A 24,307-nucleotide genomic window follows, 5' to 3' on the forward strand; every position below is an offset into this window, starting at 1 on the left:
ACTTAACTGACATATATAGAATATATCAACCATCATCAAATGGATATACTTTTTTCTCAGCAGCACATGGATCCTTCTCAAAGATAGACCATATATTATGCCATAGGGCAACCCTCAGTAAATATAAAGGGGTGGAGATAATACCATGCATTTTATCTGATCATAATGGAATGAAACTGGAAATCAATGATAAAAGAAGGAAGGAAAAATCCTACATCACATGGAAAATGAACAATATGTTACTGAATGATCAATGGGTTACAGAAGACATAAAGGAGGAAACAAAAAAGTTCTTAGAAATAAATGAAAATACAGACACAACATATCGGAATCTATGGGACACAATGAAAGCAGTTTTAAGAGGAAAATTCATTGCCTGGTGGTCATTCCTCAAAAAAAGAAAAAGCCAACAAATAAATGAGCTCACACTTCATCTCAAAGCCCTAGAAAAGGAAGAGCAAAACAGTAGCAAATGTAGCAGAAGGCAAGAAATAATTAAAATCAGAGTGGAAATCAATGAAATGGAAACAAAAGAAACTACTGAAAAAATTAACAAAACTAAAAGTTGGTTCTTCGAAAAAATAAATAAGATCGACAGACCTTAAGCCATGTAACGAAGAGAAGAAGAGAGAGAACTCAAATTACTAACATACAGGATGAAAAAGGCAATATCACAACAGATGCTACAGAAATACAGAAGACAATTAGAAATTATTTTGAAAACCTATATTCCAATAAAATAGAAGATAGTGAAGACATCGATAAATTTCTTAAGTCATATGATTTGCCCAGACTAAGTCAGGAGGATACACAGAATTTGAACAGACCAATATCAATGGATGAAATTGAAGAAGCAATCAAGAGACTACCAACCAAGAAAAGCCCAGGAACGGATGGGTATACAGCAGAGTTTTACAAAACCTTTAAAGAAGAATTAATACCAATACTTTCCAAGTTATTTCAGGAAATAGAAAAAGATGGAGCTCTTCCAAATTCATTCTATGAGGCCAACATCACCCTGATTCCTAAACCAGACAAAGACACCTCAAAGAAAGAAAACTACAGACCAATATCTCTAATGAACCTAGATGCAAAAATCCTCAATAAAATTCTGGCGAATTGAATATAAAAACACATCAAAAAAATTGTGCACCATGATCAAGTAGGATTCATCCCTGGGATGCAAGGATGGTTCAATATATGGAAATCAATAAATGTTATTCACCACATCAATAGACTTAAAGATAAGAACCATATGATCATCTCGATAGATGCAGAGAAAGCATTCGACAAAGTACAGCATCCCTTTATGTTCAAAACATTAGAAAAACTAGGGATAACAGGAACTTACCTTGACATTGTAAAAGCTATCTATGCTAAGCCTCAGGCTAGCATCATTCTGAATGGACAAAAGTTGAAGGCATTCCCTCTAAAATCTGGAACAAGACAGGGATGCCCTCTCTCACCACTTCTATTTAATTTAGTCCTTGAAATACTAGCCAGAGCAATTAGACAGACAAAAGAAATTAAAGGCATAAAAATAGGAAAAGAAGAACTTAAATTATCACTATTTGCGGACGACATGATTCTATACCTAGAAGACCCAAAAGGATCTACAAAGAAATTACTAGAACTAATAAATGAATTCAGCAAAGTGGCAGGATATAAAATCAACATGCATAAATCTAAGGCATTTCTGTATATCAGCGACCAAACTTCTGAAACGGAAATGAGGAAAAACACTCCATTCACAATATCCTCAAAAAAATTAAATACGTGGGAATCAACCTAACAAAAGAGGTGAAAGATTTATACAATGAAAACTACATAACCCTAAAGAGAGAAGTAGAAGAACATCTTAGAAGATGGAAAAATATACCCTGTTCATGGATAGGCAGAACTAACATTATCAAAATGGCGATATTACCAAAAGTTCTCTATAGGTTTAATGCAATGCCAATCAAAATCCCAATGGCATTTCTTGTAGAAATAGATAAAGCAATCATGAAATTCATATGGAAAAATAAAAGACCCAGAATAGCAAAAGCAATTCTAAGCAGGAAGTGTGAATCAGGCAGTATAGCGATACCAGATTTCAAACTATATTACAGAGCAATAGTGACAAAAACAGCATGATACTGGTACCAAAACAGGCGGGTGGACCAATGGTATAGAATAGAGGACACAGAGACTAATCCACAAAGTTACAACTATCTTATATTTGATAAAGGGGCTAAAAGCATGCAATGGAGGAAGGATAGCATCTTCAACAAATGGTGTTGGGAAAACTGGAAATCCATATGCAACAAAATGAAACTGAATCCCTTTCTCTCGCCATGCACAAAAGTTAACTCAAAATGGATCAAGGAGCTTGATATCAAATCAGAAACTCTGCGTCTGATAGAAGAAAAAGTTGGCTCCGATCTACATATTGTGGGGTCGGGCTCCAAATTCCTTAATAGGACACCCATAGCACAAGAGTTAATAACAAGAATCAACAAATGGGACTTTCTTAAACTTAAAAGTTTTTTCTCAGCAAGAGAAACAATAAGAGAGGTAAATAGGGAGCCTACATCCTGGGAACAAATTTTTACTCCTCACACTTCAGATAGAGCCCTAATATCCAGAGTATACAAAGAACTCAAAAAATTAGACAATAAGATAACAAATCACCCAATCAACAAATGGGCCAAGGACCTGAACAGACACTTCTCAGAGGAGGATATACAATCAATCAACAAGTACATGAAAAAGTGCTCATCATCTCTAGCAGTCAGAGAAATGCAAATCAAAACCACCCTACGATACCATCTCACTTCAGTAAGATTGGCAGCCACTATGAAATCAAACAACAACAAGTGCTGGCAAGGATGTGGAGAAAAGGGTACTCTTGTACATTGCTGGTGGGACTGCAAACTGGTGCGGCCAATTTGGAAAGCAGTTTGGAGATTCCTGGGAAAGCTGGGAATGGATCCACCATTTGACCCTGCTATTGCCCTTCTCGGACTATTCCCTGAAGACCTTAAAAGAGCATGCTACAGGGATACTGCCACATCGATGTTCATAGCAGCACAATTCACAATAGCTAGACTGTGGAACCAACCCAGATGCCCTTCAATAGATGAATGGATAAAAAAAAATGTGGCATCTATACACCATGGAGTATTACGCAGCACTTAAAAATGACAAAATCACGGAATTTGCAGGGAAATGGATGGCACTAGAGCAGATTATGCTCAGTGAAGCTAGCCAATCCCTAAATAACAAATACCAAATGTCTTCTTTGATATAATGAGAGCAACTATGAACAGAGCAGGGAGGAAGATCAGGAAGAAAAGATTAACATTAAACAGAGACATGAGATGGGAGGGAAAGAGAGAGAAAAGGGAAATTGCATGGAAATGAAGGGAGACCCTCATTGCTATACAAAATTACATATAAGAGGTTGTGAGGGGAATGCGAAAATAAACAAGGAGAGAAATGAATTACAGTAGATGGGGTAGAGAGAGAAGATGTGAGGGAAGGGGAGGGGGGATAGTAGGGGATAGGAAAGGTAGCAGAATACAACAGTTACTAATAGGGCATTATGTAAAATTGTGGATGTGTAACCGACGTGATTCTGCAATCTGCATTTGGGGTAAAATTGGGAGTTCATAACCCACTTCAATCTAATGTATGAAATATGATATGTCAAGAGCTTTGTAATGTTGTGAACAACCAATAAAATAAGAAAAAAATAATAATCATACTGTGAACATAAAAATATAACAAAAATAGCACAATGATATAAGTCACAGACAAAATTCATTAACAAGTGCTGTAGATGTCCTAAATAATGTATTAACAAGGAATTTTGAAGGACATTAACAGGAATCTAGAGACTCTCTGTGGCCATTAGACAGATGCTTTTAACAATATTCAATACCCATTCCTAATTGTAACTTGAAAATAAAAATTTTAATAAAGTCGAAAGAGATTAAACCAAAAACATGCTTGATGGTTAAACACTAAATGCAGCATTATTAAAATCAGGAATGAAACAAGGTCAATTTTTTCCCCTCCATTTTTATCTTCATTCTGGAGGTTGTAGCCAGTACATGTAGATAAGAGAAATAAATATGAATCATAAAATTGGAAAGGATTCAAAATTCCTGTCATTTGACAAAGAGAATACAGCATTGCTAGAAAACCCAAGAGAATTAGCTGAACACAATTAAGAACCAAGAAGAACCCAGCAAAGTGGGTGATTACAAAATGAACACATAAAATTCAGCAGCTTTTCACTTTAAAAAGATCAACCACTTAGAAAACATAATGAGAAAAAGACTGTAATTATAATAGTAACAAAGAATGAAAATATTACTATTAAAGAGAAATGTGCTAGTGCTCTGTGAAGAAAATTTGTAAATGATAGGGGGAAATTGTAAAAAATATATACATGTTTTAATGACTAGAAAGATAAACTGTATTTTTGAGGTGAAAAGTCAACATTATAAAGCTGTCAAAACTCTTTAAACCTATAGATAAATCCATATAAAACTCAAAATCCTTTCTACAAGTCTACAAATTTGTATTAGTTACACTGATATTTTAGAATATGGGGAGGTAGCAGAAACAGATAAGTAATTTGAGAATTTATACAGAAAAGTAAATATGAAAGTATACTCAGAATAATTCTAAAGAGATGATATTAAACATTGTAAGGTATAGTGATTATATGCATAATGTTTGTGCATGATTTGAAGAAACACATTTACAAAATGGAAAAGAATGTCCAAAAATAAGTTAAAATTTCATGTAAGGTATGATGCTAAGGCAAAAAAGTTAGAAAAAGACTGACTGATCAAAACATGGTGTTTGAATAAATGGCTAACCCTCTGGAAAGCATAGTCTGATGGATCCCTAGGTCAGTGTTTGTAACAAAATTACTTCTGCAGGATTAAAATTTTTATAATTAAAACTTGTAAAATGCTAGAAGAATAATATGATAATGGAAGCATTCAAATTAATCTGTAAATAAATTCAAGATTAATCAAAAACTCAATCAGGGGGCTGAGGTTGTGGTTCAGCGGTAGAGCACTTGCCTCACATGGGTGAGGCTCGGGGTTCGATCCTTAGCATCACATAAAAAAATAAAAAATAAACAAATAAATAAGAGATATATTTAAAAAAAAAACTCAATCAGATTTTTCATGGAATTTGACAACTACTGCTTAAATTCCCATACAGTGGAGCATGATTGAGATTGGCATGGAAAATTTTAATGAAGGGGAAAAATGGCACACCAGCTTGCCCTTCCTGATAGTCAAAATAATACTCATGCCCTCTACCTGTGTCCTCTTTAAAAATAAGCATTCATCCTATGAGTGCTGAATTTATCCTTTCGGACCTTAGTTAAACACTTTGTACAATGAGGTCCATTACCGATTTCCCAGCACAGTTCAATTTTGTTTCGTTGTGGTTTTCAGTTATATTTGACCCAAGGATGTACAATTCCTTTGAAAGCCCATGTTTTCTGAGCCTACCCTGGTCTTTATTTAAGAGTAGCTTAAGTGCAACTGTTTGCTATCATTGGTAAGAGCAGACCAATAAGTTGCCAGCCTCCCCTTATCTGAGGCTGATTCTGAGCACAGGTCCTATTGAATTCCCATTTGGCAGGAAGTGATGAACACACCGCTGCTATCCAGACTCTTCTTTCTGAAAACACAAGCTCCTCTAGTTAAAACAGCCTGTTCCACAGTGTCTGCCTTATAGTATTTTTCCCCAGTGCATTGTTGACAAATGAGATAATGTTTGACACTAACTAGCAATGAAATATGGTTCCCGGTTTGGAGGTGACTGTTTGGCCCTCTCTCTTCCTGTGATGCATATTACTGAAGGCACCTTCAGGACATTTTACCTCCAAATGAAATTTTTGTTGTTGTTAAAGACAGAGAGAATGCATTGAGCAGATTTATGAGTCCTGCCTGTCTTCCTGGGAAACTAGCTGTTTTGACATAATCGCCAGAAGATGCCTCAGGTATTGAATTAACTCAGCTGCAAGAGACAGTCACATCAGAGGACAGCCAAGCTTCATTCATCTCATCAACAACCACCAACACCTAACCCAAGCTGCTTTAGCCTCCCTAGGAGCTGCTTCGATTGGCTGAAGAATGTAGGGGTGCCCATTCATTCATTTCATTCATCCATCCGTGCATTCATTCAATAGTTTTGAGCATACAAAATAAGCCATATATTATTCTAGATCCTAGACATAGATTTATGTCAATCAGGCAAAAATTGCTACCTTTAAGGAGCTCAGATTCTAATATATGATACAATCTTACACTGATCGTATTAATGTGATTGATACTAACATTGAAATAAAAGGCATGCCTAGATCTCTGCAAATTGTAGCAGGAAGTAAAAGTAGAGGAAGCCTATGGAACCACAGTAGGCAATTTGCCTTTGTGATCTCTTTTTAATGAAAAACTTTTAATGCTACCATTTATTGAGTACATAATATTGTGGTAGACAAGCAGAGAAAACAGGATTCTAATTAAGTTACAAGTAGAAAGTGACAAATTCAAAGTAGGACATCCTCCTGGGTGCCCATCAAACCCTTATTTCCTGCCTAGTTTACTACCTTCAAACTATGTCACCTCATTTATAATGATATTTGAATGTCTACCATTTGGTAAATTGTGAATTTAAGGTTAACGTGTTTTTCTGCCTCAGATCAATTGTTAAATTTCAAATATAGGGGCTGGGGATGTGGCTCAAGCGGTAGCGCACTCACCTGGGATGCGTGCGGCCCGGGTTCAATCCTCAGCACCACATACCAACAGAGATGTTGTGTCTGCCGAGAACTAAAAAATAAATATTAAAAATTCTATCTCTCTCTCTCTCTCCTCTCTCACTCTCTCTTTAAAAAAAAAAATTCAAATATCGTAGTCCCTCTTACATGTGGTTTTGCTCTCAGGATTTGTTACCATCAGTCATCCACAGTCTGAAAATATTAAATAGAAAATTCCAGAAATACACAATTCATTGGTTTTAAATTATGCACCACTCTGAGAAGCATGAAAGAAATATTGCACTGTCTTATCCTGTCCCACCCAGGAAATAACTCTGCATATGCTCCTGGCCATTATTCACTACATAGTAACCTTCTCAATTATTAGATTGGTATTATTATACCACAGGCTTGTGTTCATATAACCCTTATTGTATTTAATAATAGCCCCAAAGTGCAAAAAAAATTACTAATGCTGATAATTCAGATATGCCAAAGAGAAACTAAAAGGCACTTTATTTAAATGAAAAGGCGAAAGTACAGTAAGATACTTTGAGAGAGACCACATTTGTATAACTTTTGTTATAATTACATATTATCTAATATATAATTATATATAATATATAATTATACCAATCTTTGCTTTATTTAAATTTTGGTTATTGTTGCTAATATCTTACTGTGCCCAATTTCTAAATTAATTTTTCTCATAAGTATGTATGCAGAGAAAAAAAAACAGACTTCATATTAGGTTCAATACTATCCAGTTTAAGGCATCCACTGAGGTCTTAGAATATATCCTCCATGGAGGGGGGAATGCTGTATTAACTTATTCCGTTCTTGTCATGCAATTGCATCTTACCAATAATGCCCTGTTATAGCTGTTGATTTCCTCACTTCTAGATAAGGAAACCAAGTTTCAGAAAGGTCCTGGCAGCTACACAAGGTCACACAGCCAGAGAGGACAGGACTATAGGTGCCAATCAAACCCTTATTTCCTGCCTAGTTTACTACCTTCAAACTATGTCACCTCATTTATAATGATATTTGAATGTCTGCTATTTAGTAAATTGTGACTTTTTGGTTAACGTGTTTTTAGTTATTGTTGCTAATGTCTTAACCCTAGATGATGCTTCTTTCACATCTGAGCCATGCTACTAAATCCTGGGTTGTATATAATACTGTCAAATGCTATGGATGCACAGGTATGAGAGGAGATGAGTAAGTCATGGCCCTCTAGCACTTTAAAATATAATAGGAATACAACCTTAACACAAGTAATTATAAAACAGAACTATACTTTTAATAAATAAAACCCTTAATTCTAGATAACCACAACAATAATCCACAAAGTTCATACTGCAAAAGAAGCAAAGCAAGAGCATATGCTGTATGTCAAGGAATTGTGATTGGCCATAGGGCTACCGATTGTTGTTCATGGTAAGGATCAGCCACTGGGAATTCTGCTGGTAGAGAGAGTATGCTTAATTTATCTTGTCAGCATCAAAGTTAAAAATATAACCCTGCCAGAATGCAACAGCTCTGGTTTTCCTTTTTTTCATGCCACATGTTGTGCTACAGAGTCCCCTTCTCTTCCCCACCTTCTAATACCCATTATATTCCAGATTTCAATCAAAATCACCCATCCATACCTGTTCCTTGTTTAAGCAGGAAGGCTTTTCTCCCATCTGAAACTCACTGCAAGAAGATCAAAGCACCCAACACCGGGCACATGGAGAATGCATGTTCACTGAGATAAATCAACTTCATATAAACAGCTGGAGAAGCAGAGGTGTCTCTGGACCCCATGAGAAAAATTTCCATTGTGATTTCTCATCCTGAGAATAAAAATGAAATTTATTTATGACTGTCTCAAGAGAAGTTTTGTTTTATTCCTAGTGTGTTCAAAAAAATGTCTTGGCTGGACACATTGGCTTAGTCCAGAGGAAGAAATAATTCATGGGATTCTTTTCTCAAATTCTTATGAAATCCTCAGAGTCTCAGGGGCAAAATTAACAATTTGGTGTTTGTTCTTCTAGGTCTTTTTTCCCCCCACAGAATTATAGAAAGTAAAGTCCAAATATTCTTACTAACTTTAAATCTCTAAGTCATCTGTGTTTCAGGTAAAATAGCCAATAAATTATAGAAAACTGTATCCTGAGGATGGAATGAGAGATGGAATCAAATGGAAATTTGCATCACTGAGCAACCAGGTACAATGCTGGTATCACATCTGTGCCTTCCCTCTGTCTTTTCTTGGACACATTGCCTAATGTGACTTCAGGTTGAGTCACTTCCCCTCTGTATGCTTTATTCCATTTCAGCCATGTCACCTCATGAATGAATGGCATTCACAGCCATGGTTCCTTATCTCCAATCTCAGATACCTCAATCATCCCTATACCTGACTGCTGCTGCATCATTTAATTTGCAGTACAGATGCTCCTCAATTTACAATGAGGTCATATCCTGATAACCTGATCATAAGGAGAAAATACCTTATGTCAAAAGTGCATGTGTCATAAATTTTATTCAAAGCCTCCCTTATCATCTTGGCACTTACCTCCTCAGATAGTAAGCTCATAGCTTTGGATTCTTTATGAAGTCATTGCTTTAGACAGGGCCCTTCTGAGAAAAGGAAAAGAAATCAAGGAAGAGAGCTGTTCTGGTTTGGATATGAGGTATTCTGTGAGAGCTCATGTGTGAGATAATGCAAGAAAGTTTAAAGGTGAAGTGATTGGGTTAGGAGAGCCTTAATCCAATCAGTGTATCAATCCACTTCAGTGGATTAATTGGATGGTAATTATAGGCAGTTAGGGTGTAGCTAGTGAGCCTTTGGCTATATACTTTTTGTTCCTGATGAGCACAGTCCTCTCTGTTTCCCGATGGCCCTGTCCCAAGCTGCTTTCCTCCAACACACCCTTGTACCTTGATGTTCTGCCTCACCTGAGGCTCAGGGCAAGGGAGTTGGCTGATTATGGATGGAGATCTTTGAAACGAAGAGCCCCAAATAAACTTTTCCTCCTCTAAAATTGTTCTGTGAAGTCTTTTGGTCATAGTGTTGAAAAAGCTGACTAACATAACATCAATATCCTATTTCCCCCATTATTTCTCTCTCTTAACCCAGTGTATTTTCATTATAGCAGCTATAGTTCCCAGAGGTGTTCTGAAAGCATCTACAATAATTTTGCAGGAAAGTAGCATTAGAAAGTTGAGGTTCATATCTCAGACTTAACCCTGGATATGGCTGTGCTAAAGCCAGCCCCTCATGAGACTGAGAATTCAGTGTGGAGTCTTCTAAGTCATGTTCTATCCAACTCCAGCATCTAACAGAAACAGTCAGATCATGAAATTTTGTTGAATTGAATCACTGAAGATTCCTCTCATAGTCCTGTGCTTCTCACAGTAAGGTTTGCAGTAGCCACAAAGAAATGAGCCCCTACGTATACATGAGCGAAATATGAGAACTTGGAAAGATGCTTTCCTCTTAATATAAGAAAAGAAGATATTCCTAATATGAGACATTTTGGACCAGAATATGTCACTGGCCAAGAAAAAAAAATGTGATCACATTAAGTAGGTATGAATATGTCAAGTCATTAATATCCGCTCCCATGCAGCAAATTGCTTGTCATGCTTCATTTATATGTATTTATGACTAAACAGGAGTATTTTCAGAGATGCCATAAATACATTTTACACAGCTCTCTGGAAGCTTTCATCTCCTGGCTGGAAGGAGTCTGACAGTGGTGCCACACCCAGGCAGACTCCGGGAGCACCCAGTAGAAGAGGAAGTGACAGGGGCGGGGGAAGAATGAAAAGAGAAAAAGGGTTGTCTACCAAGCAGCAGCTATAAAAATTCATGAGTGTGAGGCAGCCTTGGATTTATGCATTGAGACAATTTTGTTAAACTAAATGAAAGTTAATCTGCTGTAAATCTTCCCGGTTCTTGGCGATTTTGCAGAAATTCATTTACAGTAATTGAGAATAAGAGGAAGTATAATGAACACATGGACCCCAATGTATCTGAGGTCACAGTGAACATAAGAAGGGAGTCTGTCTACATTTAGAAGGACATGCACCCATGGAGGCTCCTCTCACCTGTACCTTCCCACCAACAGGTGGGAAGAATCAGTGTGCCTGGCTCTACAACCCCAAACCTTGCCTGACTTGTGCCAATTTTCTGTAATGTCCTTTATCATGTATCCAAGCCTCCAAAGTCCAACCAGGATAAGACACCTGGCCTATCTCTAGCTTGGAGTCTGAGCTCACCTGCGGATGACCTGTTGATCAACAGATGTTACCGCACTGCCGTCACTTGCTGGGACAACACATTCTCGGCCTCCCATGGTTTATTCTGACCTCTCTCAATCCTCAAATCATCTTCATCTGGCTCTGGAGTCCAGGATCAGACACAAGTCCTTCAGACTGAGCTGAATCTTGGCTCAACTCTCTGTATCCAGTTTATTAAAACATCTGTAGCCAATAAAATCCAAACACGGAATCATTTTTTATGTATTTTTTTTTCTATTTGCCATTTTTCCACTTTCTACCACACCATCAAACTGTCTTCTTAATCTTTAATGAAACTCGGTGAAGATCTTATGGGTCTCAGTCATTTTTGGTCTTGGAAAGCAATTTGAACCTTTCCTCTTGTATTGAATGACAAGCCCCCTCGCTCCTCTCTTGAGTAGGCATCTGGTTCCTGGAATGCAGAATGGGAAGGGGACTTGGCTGCTCTTTCACTTTTGCTCTCCTTTCTCTGTTGAAGGCCAATGGAGAGATCTGTCAGAAGTCATCTTGTGTCGCTGCTGGAGATAAAGAGAAGCCAGGTGTCTTTCTGCCTCACCCAGCGCCACCCATGGAGGTCTCTGCTTTAGGCTGGACTCTCAGGATAGTGTGCATCATCTTCTCAGATCTCTTCTTATCTATCCTCAAGTTCTTTCCATCAATGCCAGCATCCCCTCCATTCAGAGCTTCCCCCTACTTGGTACTACCCAGGTGGCCCCATGGATTTTGTCCTCCCCTCCTCTTGGTCCATCATGTGTGGCCAATGCTGTCAGAGCCCCTGTATATCTCCTTGTACATCCTATTCTGACTATACTGGCCCATTTTGTGCATATGCAATAGTTCCTTTTGCTTTTCACAGACTGTTCCCCAACTTTACAGCACCCTCTTTTTTCTCCAAGGCTCAGTCCTCATGGTCCTTCAGACCAAGCATTAGATCACTCCTCTGGAAGGCCAGTAGGCTGCCTTGCCTATTCTACCCACCCTTATGGGATCAGCTCTTTCCTGAATTCCCATAGCATTTTATTAGGTATCATGTCATATTGTGGCATCAGCTTGTCCATCTTATGAGTACGCTGTGGCCTTCCTCAGGGGCCAAGATGAAGCATATTTATTACCCATGTGTACATCCAACATAAATCTAGGACAGTTCTACACACACAGGCACTCAGTGTCATTGTGTTGAATAAATGTATAAATGGATCACCCTGAAAAATCTCAGAAAAAAATGAATGAAGCTACCTCAGTTCATTCTGCCATCAACTTTTTCTTTGGATAGTGTGGGGAATAATCTCAAGATAGGAAAAGACCCATTGATGCAAAGGAGTGAAATAGATTGAATGTGAGACAATGAGTAGTAGAGACTGAGGTCACTATGGCAATCATGAACTGTCTATAGAGGCAGCCTCTGCTTGACTCTGGCTGATTGAGATATTGAGGAAACGTGATATCAAAATTACTAAATCTGGTTGCAAGATATGATTTATGTTTTTTTTTAAATGCATCAAGGTTTTAAAGTAAATTCTCTATATTTTGAAAACATATTATCATTTATGAACTAAAACTGACCTGCACACTCTCAGTTTGTTACTGTGATATAAACACTTAATAAAATTCATACACCTGAACACAGAAAAAATGATAGCCTGTAGTTAGATCAACCTCACATAAATGTAGAGCCAGCAGGAAGTTCTCCATAAATAAATCCATATATAAATCTCAAAAGGTAATCTGACCTATCTCCCACAAGTATCCTGGCATCTGAAATCAATAGCTATGGGTTCTATTGTTAAGAACTACGCAACAACACTGTTAATCACCTTCTCATCACTGTGATAAATACTTGAGAAAAACGATTTAAAGGAAGAAAGAATTATTTTGGCTCATAGTTTCTCAGGGTTCCTTCCATAGCCAGCTGTCTCCATTGTTTTGGGCCTGATGAGAGGCAAAATATCATGGTGGAAGGAAATGGCAGAATAAAGTGATTCAGCTCATGGCAGCCAAGAAACCAAGAGAGAGGAAGGGACTGGGGAGAAAAACCCTTCCAGGCCATTCCCCCCATGACCTACTTCCTCTAAATAGGTCCCACCTCCCAGTGGTTGATTTAGCTATCAGAGGATTTATCCACTGATAAGGTCAGAGCCCTCATGGTCCAATCACTTGCCCAAATCCTCCACCTCTGAATACTGCTACAGAAGGGACCAAGCCTCCAAGTGCATGAGACTTTGAGGTACAATCCAGATCCAAATCATAACAAATACCATATATTCATAGGAATCTATATATTTAAAATTATTTATTTTCATTTTCACTAGATCTGGGTATCTAGAACTGAGGCTCTCTGTTCTATGATTTTCATCATAGCCCTAGAGTACCAACTGTCAGTTCCTTCTGAGGAATGCATGGGTTAAGCTTTCCATGGATAGATCATCATGGTTTTTCTCTCTGGCTATGACTGGCTGGACCAGAAATGAAAATAGTTTGGGTTGTAGAAGAAAACTTAAGAAGAGGATTGTGTGAGTCTTGCCCAACTTGTCCCCCAGTTTAAAGCAAAACAACCCAAACCAACCAGGTACTTCTGCTTGGAAAGTGAGAAAGTGCCATCCATGCAGACAAATCAACAAAATGCAGCCCATGACTGGATCCTAGGACTGTGTAAGATGGTCAGTTCCCTCAAGTTGCCGCAGAATCCTGATCCATATGAATCCATGATACTCTAGATATTATGTACTATGAGTTGATTGTGACATGTCTCCCCAAATTTAACCCCCATTATGACATCCTAAGTGATAGGACCAGATAGGACCTGTAAGAGGTGATTAGGGATCTGTCTCTCTGAAGTGATTAATACACAGCTTAATGGATTCATGAATTATCTGGACAGTGAGTTTGCCATAAAACCCAGCTGGGCTAGATCTTTCACTTTCTCCCTATCTCTGTCATGTGACCCCTGCACCCTTTGGGCCTTGTCCCGCAAGAAGACCATCATCAGATGTGGCCCTTTGACTTGAATCATGATCCAAAATTACTTCTTTTCTTTATAACATACTCAATTTGTGGTATTGTGTTATTAGGAACAGAAAATAGAGTAGGCCATCATGATTTCTCAGGATCCCTCAGGTTTGAAAGCCCTGCAAAGAATAGGTACAGACCCTGGTAAGGGATGAAAGGATTTCTATTGCCTCCCATTTTCCAGCCTGCCTACAATGGGAGCTACCAGATAATATAGAGGATTTCCAGTTTACATTTGAGCTCCAGAGAAACAACAAGAGTTCATTAATATACCTAAGATCTATTCAGCTGGGACCTGAGCTCAGTTCCTTAAACTTAAACTTCAAATATTTCTCTTCACTTTCCCATGTGTGTGCAAGTGGAGGTGCCAGATGGTTGAATGCTATAGTTCCATTGCTGGAAAATATAGAAGAGTCACACGGCTTTGGGGTGATATTTGCATTCACAATCCTTCAGAAAGCACAATAGGAAATACTGAGGGTGACAAGGTTGAAGGTCTTGGGTATGGTCTATCCAGATGGCTAACTCCCTTCCTGTGCATTGTCCCTTAAATGTCAGGAATGGCCTTTTAGGTCTTACACAAAGTCCAGTTGAGCAGATGGGAAACACATTGCAAACTTCCTCTCTAACCTGGGCAAGGCTTATTGACCTTCTGTATTCAGTTAAATTTTCTGCAAAATAAGGCAGTTTAGCCCCCTAGTCTCTAAGATCTCACACAGCTCCAATACTTTGTACTCCTAACTAAACATTTGGCCTCTGGTCCGAACTCTGCCACTTCCTGAAGTTTTAGCTCAGCAAAGGCCCTAAGTTCTCCCCTTGCAGAAGCACTAAGGAGGATAGTTGGGCAATTGGCCTAAAGGTATGAGATTCAAAATTATGAGAGTTTCTGAATGTGCATCATTACCAAGTAGGATTATAGGATAAATCATAATTTATCCTAGATACTCTGCCATCAACTGTGATACCGCCAGTTAACGGTGATGAGTCCTGCTTCCCCACATGTTGAAGGATTATAGGATAAATATAAAAATTATTTTCCTACCAATTGGGGAGTTGAAACAGATACCTTTCAGATGCCTCCTTCCTTGGTCATCAACTAGTAGAGAATGCAGTACAGATGTTCCCCAAATTTTGTGAAATGATGTGATTTTTCTAGGCACAGACTCCTAACTAAAGTAGCCCCTTCTGCACTCCTTCTTGAATTCAGAAAGAAAGGGACTGTTTTGAAACAGTGGGGATCAACCCAGAATTCAAGCTACCCAGAGCAAAAAACATCCCTCAAATAAATGCATTCGAAAGAGATCAAAACTGAAAATCTCAAGTCACTTTCAGAGGGAAAAGATTCAGTAAACCTTCTGAGATATAACTCAGGTAGGAGGCACACACACAGCCCATACAGGGGAGGTTTGCAGCTGTTAGACTTAGTTATCTAAGCTAAGTTACTACCTGTGCCACAGGGACGTAGACACCTGCTTCTGTGTGGGTGGAGGGAGAACACAAATTAATACTCATCAAATTCCAACAATAAGCTGCCTTATTCTATCTGTAAAAGTTCTCCAAAATAAATATCAGTGTCTTATTTTTGCTGTTTATATGAAAATAAAATAAAAAGAAACAGAAATCTCATAGACATGAGTTTTATAAGGTGCCTTGGGAAAGGACTTACAGGTTTAAGTGCATAGTTCCATGAATGGGCACTCTGGCTGTGCAGGGAAGCAAAGACCAGCAGTGGTTTGGAAAGGAAGCAATGGATTCAATATATGTGAACAGAAATAAACTTTAATTCCCTCGAAAAGCAAATTGGTGTTTGGTGCCAATGAGCACTGGGTTTGTGAGCAAGCATTCCTTTCTGAGAACAGAAAAGTTTAAGAAACCCATAGGGAGACCCCATCTTGTCTCTCAAACCAAAGAGAAAGGGGAGATTTCTGGGATCATTGAGCCCTGCCTGAATTAATATTCAGTTAATTCAATGTTTCAATGTGCATTTGTAGATAAGGGTACCTGATCTATATATTGGATTAAACCAGGAGTTCTTGGAAAGGAGTGGGTAGATATGCAAAGCTGGCCACATTCCCTGAAACTAATTATATTAGGGAGTTTATTATAATTTTTGCTATTCTCAGTGTATCACGAGAAACAGAAGCCCAGAAAAGTTAAGTGTTAATGCATAGCACTAAGTGGAAAATTCAGAGCACTGGCTCAGGTGTTCCAATTCCAAAGCCTCTTTTCTTGATGTCTACATAGTCTGAATTTATTGGCCCTGGAAAGGGCTTCCTTCTCCAAATAACAACTGTTGACAGACTGAGGTCTGACATACCACACACAAAAAAACATGGATTTCAAAGGCCAAATTTTTCTGCAGTAGTTGCAGTGTTTACAATTTAAGTCCCATTAATCATTAATGCTTCCTTTAAAATGAGTTTACCACGGGAGAGTGGATGCAGATGCTTTGAAAAGCAGTGAAGCATGAAGATCCTCTTGGATTCCCGTGATCCTCCAACCACAATTCTCTGCCATCAATTGTGATACCTCGGGTTATCTTGATGAGTCCTGGCTTCCCCACATGTTAAAGTTTGAACATTAGAGAAGCACGCTGAAGCAGGCATATAAAGCAGGGTTTATTTAAAAAAGGGGGTAGCATAGACTTGACTGAGAAGGGGTCCATAGCTGGTATCCTGTTATCCCAAGAAGCGAGGTGTTCTGCCCATTTTATATGTCCTAGGCTTCCTTTGTTCTGCTGCCTTTTCTCCCTTACCTTTCTCCTTCCTGCATAGGTGACTAGGCCCAGGAATGCTTGGTGGGAGGGCCAAAGGTGGGAACCAGGTGGGCTGAAGAGGGCAGAGCAGGATGGAGTACCCAAGGACACAGTAACAACCTTATAGCTCCCTGTAGGGAGGGGCAACTCCTATGACAGGTTACCTTGGCAACAGGTTGGAGCCTGGGCAGGTTCTTGATAAGGGTGGAGGAAGGGCTCTAGAGGAATTAACATTTCAATCACCACCTACTTGGGCCCAATCCAGCTACAAATTCCAAAATACTCTCTTTCTACCCAACCCAAGAAGACTACTTCATTTCTGATACCAACCACCCTGATATAGCAGATCCCACAGAGGCTGGGTCCTTATCAAGACTGACTTCCGCTCAGATGCTAGCTGTAGGTCTTAGGGGCTACCCAAACTTCTGACTGACCAGCTATAATGTCAAGGGTTCCCACAATGTTCATAGTTTTTATAACTCACTACAATGACTCACAGAATTTGCTGCAAGCCGTACACTTAAATTATAATTGCGTTATCATGGATTTAGATCAAGAATAGCCAAGAAAGAGGGAAGAGGAAGAAAGAGAGAAAGGAAGGAAAATAGGAAGGAAGGAAGGCAGACAGACAAGGCATCTGCAAGTTTGGAAGTTGCTTCCAGATGTTCTCAATGAAATCACTATGTGTCACACTCTTAGCACATAAATGCGCCCACAGTTTTTACTGGGGTTTCATTATATAGGCATGATTGATTAAATCATTGGTCACATGATTAAACTTGACTTCTACCCCCCTACACTTGCCTTCCTAAGGTCATATGGCTGAAAGTTCTAATGCTCTATTCACATGCTTGGTCTTTTTCATGATCAGCCCACATCCTGAAATTAACTAGCAACCTATCATGAGTCACTTCATTAGCAAAACAAATACTTCAGTCACTCAAGAAATCTCAAGTGTTTTCCAACCTCTTTCCCAGGAACAGTAGACAAAGACCAGATATATTCGTCATTAGAGGACACTATGAAATGGAGAGTTTACATGGCTAAAGGGGAAAAGAAACCTAGGTGGTAGTCACAGTCTCTGACACTTGGGGATGACTGATGAGAACAGATGTGACCCCTCCGGAGTCCAGAGGATCTAGAGATTCAGCATAGTACCGTGGTGGAGAACACAACTCTGACTGTTCCTTTTACCAACCATGAGAATTTGATAACTTTGTAATCTCCCTGGGCTCATTTTCCACATGTGTTTAATGGTGCTAGCAACAGGCCTACTCTCAAACGTCTGTTTATGGGGATTTAACAAGGTAATTAATGAAATGTGCTTAGAATGGGGTTTGGCTATAGTAAGATATTACTATCACAAACTGTCTCTCTATAAGGAAACTTGGAAGGATACTCCAGATTAAGTCAGACTTGGCCAGATCTGGGAGGAGAGAGCAGAAGTGAGAAAGAAGGGCCATTTGGGATACATGATCCTGTGTGAGTCAGCTTTTCATTACTTTAACAAATACCTGAGATAAACCAACCGACAAGGAGAAAAGTTTGTATTTTGGTTCACCGTTTCTGGGTTTTCAGTCTAGGGTCACTTGGCCTGTGGCTCTGGGGCCTAGAGTAAGGCACTTCATCATGAGGAGAATGTGTGGCAGAGGAAGCTACCCACCTCCTAACAGCAGGAAGCAAAAGAGGAAGGAAAGAGTTAGGGTCTCAATATCCCCTTCCAGGGCACACCCCCATGTGACCTTATTTTTTCCCTCTGCCCCACCCCTTAAAGGTCCCACCACTTCCCAAGAGCCCACAGGCAGGTGACCAAACCTATAGCATAGAGGCTTTGGAAAATACTTGTCCAAGCCACAGCATAGCCCATGTTGAAGCAAGGTAGATGGGTGACTGACAGCTCTCTGACACAGTGTGCCAGGCTGCAGAAGAAAGTGGGACCTCTGTTCCCACACCTGTTTTGTTCTTTACCAGTTGCAATCACCCTGGGAAACGACAGTTATGGGTTGTCATGGCCCAGAGGGGGTTCATGAACCATGCTGCTGACCTCAGACAAAGGTTCAGGAAGAGATTCCACACAAGTACACAGAGTGTTGGATGGGAAGAGTTGCCATGGCAATGATCTGAGAACGCAGACCTGCTGCCTCCACCTTTACTCTGCCTTTTCTGTGTGAGGGCAACCTATGGAGAGCGCTTCCCATCACGCCTCAACAGATTCCCAGTAATGTGTGCCCTGGAGCCTGAAAATCTGGCAAGCCGGGAAAGTCTTCTGCACAGGGTTCCCCACAGGTGCAGGGCAGCACCACCCCACTAGAGTTTAGGCACCCCACCCACACTGATGGCTTTTCATTGCTGGAAAAGAGCAACTTAAAGGAGGAAAGATTTATTTTGACTCATGGTTTCAGGGGATTCAGTCCATGGCTAGCCATCTCCATTGCTTTGGTCCTTAAGTGAGGTCTATCATGATGGAAGGGCATGACAGAAAAAGACTGTTTAGCACATGGCAACTGGGACTCAGAGAGAGAGACAGAGAGAGAGAGAGAGAGAGAGAGAGAGAGAGAGAGAGAGAGAGAGAGAGAGAGGCTGAAGAGAGGATTAACTCTTCCAGGGCAAGCTTATTATCCAATCACTTCTCTAAAGCCCCACCTCCAAACACATGATATTTTGGGGGACATTTCAGATCCAAACTGTAATATTGACCCCTATTTAAAAGGACCTCAATATTAAAAGGATAAATAATGGGTGGCTAGAAGCCTGGGTACCACTTAAATAATGTCCAGTAGAAAATAGGGACACATACACAGTAGCTCAGTGTATATGGTGAATGATTTAGCCTTGACTAAAAAGAGGATAGCTAACAACACAACTTAGAGTGGGGCCTGGCCGTACCAGATAGCAATAATGTGATATGGGTAAGAGGTTTAGTTCCTGCAATATCAATCAACTTCTGGAGGGACTGGAGATGGAGAGAAATCATGTAAGCAATCAAACAATTACATCTTCATGATGGAGCTCTAATAGAAATTCTGAACCCAAGGGTGGCTTCCCTGATTGGCAGCACTCAGCATGTTGTCCCATACTGATGCCAGGAGAGAAACACTGTCCTGACACCATACAGGGAGGACAGAAAGAAGCTTGGCATTTCACAGCAGACTCTGTCCTATATTCATCTCCCCTCTTTTTTTTTTAATCTGTGTCTTTTTTCCTATAATAAACCACAAGAATAACAGCTTTCAATGACTTCAGGCAGTGCTTTTAGTGATGATTAAACCTAAACATGGTTTGAAAAAGCCCTCAAACTTGCAGCTGATATCAAAAGTCAGAACTGCTTCCATCTAACTGCAAGGGGCCTGACACGCACACTCTTCTGACAATCAAGGATCCTGAGGTCCATCCTTCCTCTGCTCTTGGCTAGCTGTATCAGCCCTAGTAGACCACTGAGTCTGAGTGTCAGCTTTGCATCTATAAAATAAGCATAATAGCTATAAAGTGTGGGTGAAGATTAAATTATACATTATAATTGGAGGACCCATAGAATAAATGATGGAAATAAACAAACCATCTGCCATGTGCCCTTCTCTCTCTCTCTCTCTCTCTCTCTCTCTCTCTCTCTCTCTCTCTCTCTCCCCCTTTCATTTTACCTAACAAACTAAAATCACTGCTGACTTCTGGGTTTTGACTCCTGTCCTGGGAAGGGTGACCTCATACCTTCTGGTAATCTGGGTTTCCCTTCATACAGGAGACATCAAATATCTTCCATAGGGTCTTCCCTGACCCCATCCAGCTTAGCTCCCCACCCCAGGTGCCTTCACTACATCTTCTTACTTTTTTCATAGGAATTGTCCACAAATGAATTTCTCTTGATCACACTTTGATTCACAGGTATTTATCTTTCACTATAGAACAAAGCTCCCAAACAGCAAGTTCAAGAGGTCTTGTCTATAACTATATTTCTGGCATTGACAGTAGTACTCAACCCATAATTTGATGAATGAATAAATTTATTCCTTTAATTCATAAGAAAATCAAAGACAAAGAGTCTGCCAGATGACACACCACTGTACTAAAGGACCAAAATGAACATATTTTAACTAATGCTTTCTCTGCTATGTCTAAATCATCTTGCCTTTTAAATAGAATTCAATTTTGTTTGAATTGAGATAAATTTGAAATTATTCCTGATAAAGGTAAACTTTGGTCTCACACTGGATACCTTTATTAAGAAGCCAGTAGTAGTTGGTGGTAGTATTTGGTGATTCCGTTTGCTTTGGTTTGGTTTATGCTATTTTTTTAACTTTAATTTTTTTTCTTTGTGGTGGTATTTGGTTGTTAATTTGGGGGGTTTTGTTTGTTTAGGATGTAATAAAAAATGGTATAGTCAGAGGATAATGCTGTCAAAAGAAAATCTCAGCATGTGGAAGGAGAAGGAAATGGAAGAGAAAGTTTGGTTATGATACTGTGAATCACCTGCATCACTGGGCAAAGTGCTGTGTTTTTGAAACTTCTCTGTATCTCTTTTCCTCATGGGGGAGGACTAAAGGAGACAACATGAATTTATTCCCAACAGGAAGGGGCTCCTCAGACGCTGGACCTCTATCGCAGAGTGTCCATTACCTCACCAGGGAATTCCTACCTACTCAGAGGGATAAGCCTCCTAAGAAATTAAAGTCTCCAAGAATTAGTGAAGAACAAAAAATAAAGAGTCAGAAAGGATAGTTTTAAAGAAGGAGCCCTGATAGGTCCAGGCACTCAGGACCTGGAGCTAGACAATTAGAAAATGGCTCCTTTGGTTTATTTAAGGAGTACATCCAAGTCAAGGGTAGATTTCAAGGGTGGAGTCTTGCTTCCTGACTTCTTGCAGTCAGCAGGTTGATAGGCATCTTGGCCTGTCACACTCATCTCAGAGATGCTGTGCAGCTGCAGCAGGTCACCCCATCTCTGGTGGTGCATGGGACATGGCAGAGCTTGGATAGGGCTCACAATGTCTCTGGGCAGTCAGCCAGAGGAAATGTCCACTGGAAGTTCCCAGACACCAGATTTGGTCTATTCAGTTAGGCTGCAATGTGCGACAGTCCACTCACAGTCCCCACATGGCTTGCAACAGGACTCCCTGGAGTTTATTCCTGTATGTATTTTGTTCCGAAGTCAGATGGTGAAGCTTTCTTTGATTGGACAAGGTTTTTTCACCTGTAATTCTCCCCACATATACACAAAGTAGGGAGGAAGGAATTTGAGAATGAGAATGAATGCCCCAAAGAGAACTTTATGTAGATTCCAGGAGGAGCAAATTGGCTTCTCTGGAGAGTAGCTCCCTTGTTGAAGCACATCAGACTGACAGAGACACAGACAGAGGGGTATTTTCATCTTTACCATGGTAGACAGAGATATTATGGACAGGTTAGATAAAACTATGGAGATGTGTGCACATGGGGTGCGCATGTGTGTGTGTGTGTGTGTGTGTGTGTGTATACTGACACTTTATATTTGTAAGGAAAAGCTAAATGAGAAAGAACCCCAAATCCAAATCCAGCCAGGAATAGAAGTTCAGAGTCAACCCAGACCACACGAATGGTTTGGGGTATGCCTTTTCCATTCCTCTTTGGTCATGGTGATTACCCTCAAATCCAGCTCTTTTCTTTTTAAAATAGCCTGCTTGGGTCAGACATCCACATCTCTCCCTGTGATTCCCTCAAAAACAGCTTCACCTGAAACTGAGGCAGAGCATATCACCTGCCAGCAAATCTCAAAGTGTGTGTTTCTGTGTGTGCGTGTGTGTGTGCGTGTGTGTGTGTGTGCATGGTGTGTTTGTGTGTGTGTGTGTTTGTAAAGAAATAGATTATACAGAATTGTCTCACATGGTTATACGAACAGAAATACCAAGAACTATAATTAATAAACTGGATTTCTAGGACAGCTCATCACGTTAGTTCCAACCTAAAAACCATCCATGTTCAAGACCCAAGAAGAGTCAACATTTTAGCTCAAGTCCACAGGCAGGAAAAGACGGATGCACCGCAGTCATGCAGGGGTAGACCCCTCTTTTCTGTGGGACCCCTCTTTTGTGGATTTAGTGAGGCCCACAAATATGAGGCTCACAAAGGGCACTTTGCTCTACTTATTCTACAAATTTGAATGTTAATCTTAATCCAGAAACATCCTAACAGACACACCCAAAATAATGTCCATACCCCCTGCAGTCCAGGCAGGTTGAACCATAAAATTAACCATCACAAGTCCATTTCTGTCAGCTTGACACCCACACACTCTTAAACCATATATAATCACCCCAAAATAATAACAATAATTCAGCCTAAAATGTACAACTATCCTGTGTGCAATTAGAAGCACACTCTTTCTTCAAAAGAGGAGGCAAAGTCCTTGACTGATGTTTATTGATATCCACTATTTAAATACTATGATTTAAAATTATCAATACTCAAATATTATGATGTAAAGTTGAATAAGTTACATGGTGAAAATTAAAATATTTCACACATGCATATACATATAAAACACATACAAATATTCATAACAAATACAGAGGAAATCTTCACGATGATACAGACCTCAAATTTCTGTAACTGGTGATGTGATCACAGCTGGTGTCAACTCAAACATTATCCAAATGATATTTAAATGGAACTTACAGTCAAGTAGTATGGTGTGAATATAATGTTGCTTAACTTTACTGCTATCTTCTGTGACCCACATTATAGTTGTAAGCTTCCTGAATGAAAGTCTCATTTATTTACAGAAACAAACATAGCTTTTGGGCTGGGAATATTGCTCAGTTGGTAGAGTTCATGCTTCACATGCACAAAGCCCTGAGTTCAATCCCCAGCACTACAAAATAAATAAACAAACAAACAAATATAGCTTCCTATACATATCAATTTATTGATAAGTATTTGTTGCATAAATGCATGAAATGGATCACACACTTTCTCAAGATAAATATTTTGACTTAAGAGACTCCTGTTTCCCTTGCATTGCTCTAAGAGGTCCTGAAAACCTAAAATCAAATCCCACAAAAGTTTGTTAAAAATTTATTTTGGAACTTCTAAGAAACAGGTCTTGTTCTAATTCACAGCCTGGGGTAATTCAGAGGAACGGCTTTCTGCTGCAGTGTAGAACCAAAGAATTGAGTCCTAGACCAAGTCCCACTGTCCTAGGTTGCTCAAGGCAATGTGGTTGGTGGGAAGAGTCACAAATCACCACAAAGTCAGTGGACTGCCTCAAGTCCGAAGGTCAAGCCAAGGAATGGAATAGGGTTAACAGGGCATAGGCTGGAAACCTAGTGAGCTGAGAGCAGGGAAGAAGGTGGAGTAAGCAATGAAACAGGAAAGTGGTTCAGGATTGAGACTGTGAGTCGTCAGCAGGGATGGGCCTGCCACAGGGAGTGGTGACCAGCATTTAGGATACAGCAGACTCTCAGCCTAAAGAAATTGCGTAGGGCAGATCTCCAGGGCAGCATCCTGGGT

At 39.6% G+C, this 24,307-nt stretch overlaps 1 protein-coding gene across 4 annotated transcripts in view; it reads right to left on the minus strand.

Annotated features, from left to right (window-relative positions):
• The window catches only part of LOC308630841 (uncharacterized protein), a 263,388-nt gene that overhangs the window by 136,441 nt on the left and 102,640 nt on the right, over nt 1-24,307 (minus strand). The window contains exons 2-5 of one of the 4 annotated variants that reach the window (XM_081261615.1): nt 11,048-11,586; nt 9,339-9,403; nt 8,428-8,613; nt 6,779-6,848 (exon numbers count right to left, since the gene is read on the minus strand). The exons of the other annotated variants lie outside the window; for them this stretch is intronic. The gene's annotated coding sequence lies outside the window, so the exon portion shown is untranslated. The remainder of the gene's footprint in view (nt 1-6,778; nt 6,849-8,427; nt 8,614-9,338; nt 9,404-11,047; nt 11,587-24,307) is intronic. 4 annotated transcript variants of the gene reach the window in all.

The sequence above is a fragment of the Spermophilus citellus genome (genome assembly GCF_964194105.1).
Source record: "Spermophilus citellus genome assembly, chromosome: 11".
In the NCBI taxonomy this organism is placed as follows: Eukaryota; Metazoa; Chordata; class Mammalia; order Rodentia; family Sciuridae; genus Spermophilus; species Spermophilus citellus.